This window comes from Oryx dammah, unplaced genomic scaffold, assembly GCF_014754425.2.
Source record: "Oryx dammah isolate SB20612 unplaced genomic scaffold, SCBI_Odam_1.1 HiC_scaffold_349, whole genome shotgun sequence".
In the NCBI taxonomy this organism is placed as follows: domain Eukaryota; kingdom Metazoa; phylum Chordata; class Mammalia; order Artiodactyla; family Bovidae; genus Oryx; species Oryx dammah.
Window position 1 is genome coordinate 1 of NW_024070514.1, and position 4,093 is coordinate 4,093.

Sequence of the window (4,093 nt, forward strand, 5' to 3'; positions counted from 1 at the left end):
TTTATTGCCATGTAATATTTCATTGCAGATAGATAAACCACACATTTTTAAAAATTAAGATAAAAATTTGAAGTTAATTCATGTCTGCTGTACAGCAAATTAAGGTTGACACATATATTCTTTTCCATTATGCTTTATGGCAAGATACTGAATAGAAGTCTCTGTGCCATACTGTAGGACCTGATTGTTTGTCCATTTTACATCTAAATAGATCTCATCTGTTAATCCCAAGCTCCCAATCCTTCCCTCTCCCTTGGCAACCACAAGCCTGTTCTCTGTGTCTGTGAGTCTGTTCCTGTTTCTTTGATACATTCCTTTTATATTCTACATATGAGTGATATCATATGATAATTGTCTTTCTGTTTCCATCTACTTAACTTAATATGTTAGTCTCCAGGTCCATCCATGCTGCTGCAAAAGGCATAATTTCATTTTTAAAATGTCTGAGTAGTATTCCAGTGTGTGTGTATATAGGCACATACAACATCTTCTTTATCCATTCATCTTTCGATGAACATTTAGGTTGTTTCCATGTCTTGGATATTGTAAGTTGTGCTGCTATGAACATAGAGGTGCATGAATCTTCTCAAGGTATAGTTTTTTTTCCAGATATACGCTCGGGATAGGAATTGTTGGATCATATGGAAACTCTGTTTTTGGTTTTTTGAGGAACTTCCATACTGTTTTCCACAGTGGCTGCACCAGTTTACACTCCACCAACAGTGTCAGAGGGTTTCCCTCTTCTCTACACCCTCTTTAGCATCTATTATTTGTCAACTGTTTAAAGATGGCCATTCTGATCGGTATGAGATGGTACCTCACTGCAGTGTCGATTTGCCTTTCTCTACTAATTAGCAATGTTGAGCATCTTTTCATATGCCTGTTGGCCATCTGCATATCTTCTTTTCAACCACAGGTACAAATTGTGAGAGTGATGTCTATGGATTTTATCTAAAATGAATGACACCTCTGCCAATGTCTCATGAACGTGCTTTGAGTCCAACCTCACGTTGCTTGTCATTGGGAAGAATGATGAGGTCTTTGGGTGAGGAATAGTGACCTATTTGGAAAGCCAGCAGACCAACAAGATGGTGAACTCATGCCCCAAAGAATCATCTTATGTGAGTTAGATGGGCTTTTTTTGAAGGGGTGGGATGGTCAAACAGTGTTTACTGAATGTAAAATAACCCTAGCCCATGGGGAAGAATTTTCCAAGGAGAGGAGAGAAAAATACAGGTTAAATACCTGAAAGCATCATGCTTTCACTCTCAGTGTAGCATAACACTGATGTGGAATTTATACCTTAAATTTTAAAATTGAAAGACGAATAGAATGCTAGCTTTCTAATTAAACTAAAAATTGATATGCAACAAACAACAAAGATTTCCTGCATAGCACAAGAAACTATGGTCAATATCTTGTAATAACCAAAAAGGAAAATAATCTGAAAAAACTATGTGTCTATATGTGTAACTGAATCACCTTACTGTACACCTGGAACATTGTAAGTCAGCTACAATTCAATAAAATATATTTATTATGAAATTTAAAAATGTAACTAGTAAAATAAATAACTTTTAAAATGAAATGAAAGTAAAGTTGCTCAGTCGTTTATGACTCTTTGCGACCCCACAGACTCTCGCCTGGCAGGTTCCTCCATCCATGGGATTTTCCAAGGAAGAATACTGGTATGCCTTATCATTTCCTTCTCTGAATAGGGGAAGCAAACTACAGCCTACTCCCTGAGGTTCTATGTACTCACTTGTACATTCCAACTCTGCATACAGTGTATTCACATGGACACCTTGAAATTGCCCAAAACAGGCTCAGCCCAGATGGTGGCTTGTGAAAGGTCCCTGGAAGGAAGTCAGAGGCTGAGTCTTAGGACCTCTTCACCTCTCAGTCCCCAGCTCAGCTCAAGAGCCCTTCCAGGTTTCACCAGCATCACTCTAGAAACCCAGTGCCCCCAACCTCGCCTGCTGCTGAGTTCCCGCGGCTCAAGTGGACATGGGTCCCGGGAGCCCTGGGAGCACTCACCTGCAGGGTTCGGGGTCCTGTGGCCCAGACTCAGCCTTGGAAGTGAGATTTCCCACTGAAAGTTTGGGCTGATTCTCTCCCAATCAGGATCCCCGGTTCCTCCCGCTGCCCAAGCACTGAAAAAGGCTGAGTGCTGAAGAACTGATGCTTTTGGACTGTGGTGCTGGAGAGGATTCTTTTTTTTTGAAAATTTATTTATTTATTTTCAGTTCAGTTCAGTTCAGTTGCTCAGTCCTGTCTGACTCTTTGTGACCTCATGAATCACAGCACACCAGGCCTCCCTGTCCATCACCAACTCCCAGAGTCTAACCAAACCCATGTCCATTGAGTCAGTGATGCAATCCAACCATCTTATCCTCTGTTGTCCCCTTCTCTTCCTGCCTTCAATCCCTCCCAGCATTAGGGTCTTTTCCAATGAGTCAACTCTTCGCATGAGGTGGCCAAAGTACTGGAGTTTCAGCTTCAGCATCAGTCCTTCCAATGAACACCCAGGACTGATCTCCTTTAGGATGAACTGGTTGGATCTCCTTGCAGTCCAAGGGACTCTCAACAGTCTTCTGCAACACCACAGTTGAAAAGCATCAATTCCTCAGTGCTCAGCTTTCTTTCTAACTCTCACATCCATAGGTGACTACTGGAAAAACTGTAGCCTTGACTAGACGGACCTTTGTTGGCAAAGTAATGTCTCTGCTTTTCAACATGCTATCTAGGTTGGTCATAACTTTCCTTCCAAGGAATAAGCGTCTTTTAATTTCATGGCTGCAATCACCATCTACAGTGATTTTGGAGCCCAGAAAAATAAAGTCTGACACTGTTTCCACTATTTCCTTATCTATTTGCCATGAAGTGATGGGACCAGATGCCATGATCTTCATTTTCTGAATGTTGAGCTTTAACCCAAATTTTCACTCTCCTCTTTCACTTTCATCAAGAGGCTCTTTAGTTCCTCTTCACTTTCTGCCATAAGGGTGGTGTCATCTACATATCTGAGGTTATTAATATTTCTCCCGGCCATCTTGATTCCAGCTTGTGCTTCCTCCAGCCCAGTGTTTCTCATGATGTACTCTGCTGCTGCTACTGCTAAGTCGCTTCAGTCGTGTCTGACTCTGTGCGACCCCATAGACCGCAGCCCATGAGGCTCCCCCATCCCTGGGATTCTCCAGGCACGAATACTGGAGTGGGTTGCCATTTCCTTCTCCAATGCATGAAAGTGAAAAGTGAAAGTGAAGTTGCTCAGTCGTGTCCAACTCTTAGTGACCCCATGGACTGCAGCCCACCAGGCTCCTCCATCCATGGGATTTTCCAGGCAAGAGTGGTGGAGTGGGGTGCCATTGCCTTCTCTGCATGATGTACTCTGCATATAAGTTAAATAAGCAGGGTGACAATATACAGCCTTGACATACTCCTTTTCCCATTTGGAACCATCTGTTGTTCCATGTCTGGTTCTAACTGTTGCTTCCTGACCTGCACACAGGTTTCTCAAGAGGCAGGTCAGGTGGTCTGATATTCCCATCTCTTTCAGAATTTTCCACAGTTTATTGTTGTCCACACAGTCAAAGGCTTTGGCATAGTCAATAAAGTAGAAATAAATGTTTTTCTGGAACTCTCTTGCTTTTTCTATGATCCAGCAGATATTGGCAATCTGATCTCTGGTTCCTCTGCCTTTTTAAAACCAGCTTGAATATCTGGAATTTCACAGTTCACGCATTGCTGAGCCTGGCTTGGAGAATTTTGAGCACTAATTTACTAGCGTGAGAGATGAGTGCAATTGTGCGGTAGTTTGAGCATTCTTTGGCATTGTCTTTCTTTGGGAGTGGAATGAAAACTGACCTTTTCCAGTCCTGTGGCCACTGCTGAGTTTTCCAGATTTGCTGGCATATTGAGTGCAACACTTTCACAGTGTCATCTTTTAGGATTTGAAGTAGCTCAACTGGAATTCCATCACCTCCACTAGCTTTGTTCATAGTGATGCTTTCTAAGGCCCACTTGACTTCACATTCCAGCATGTCTGGCTCTAGGTGAGTGTGAGTGAGCACACCAGCATGATTTTCTGGGT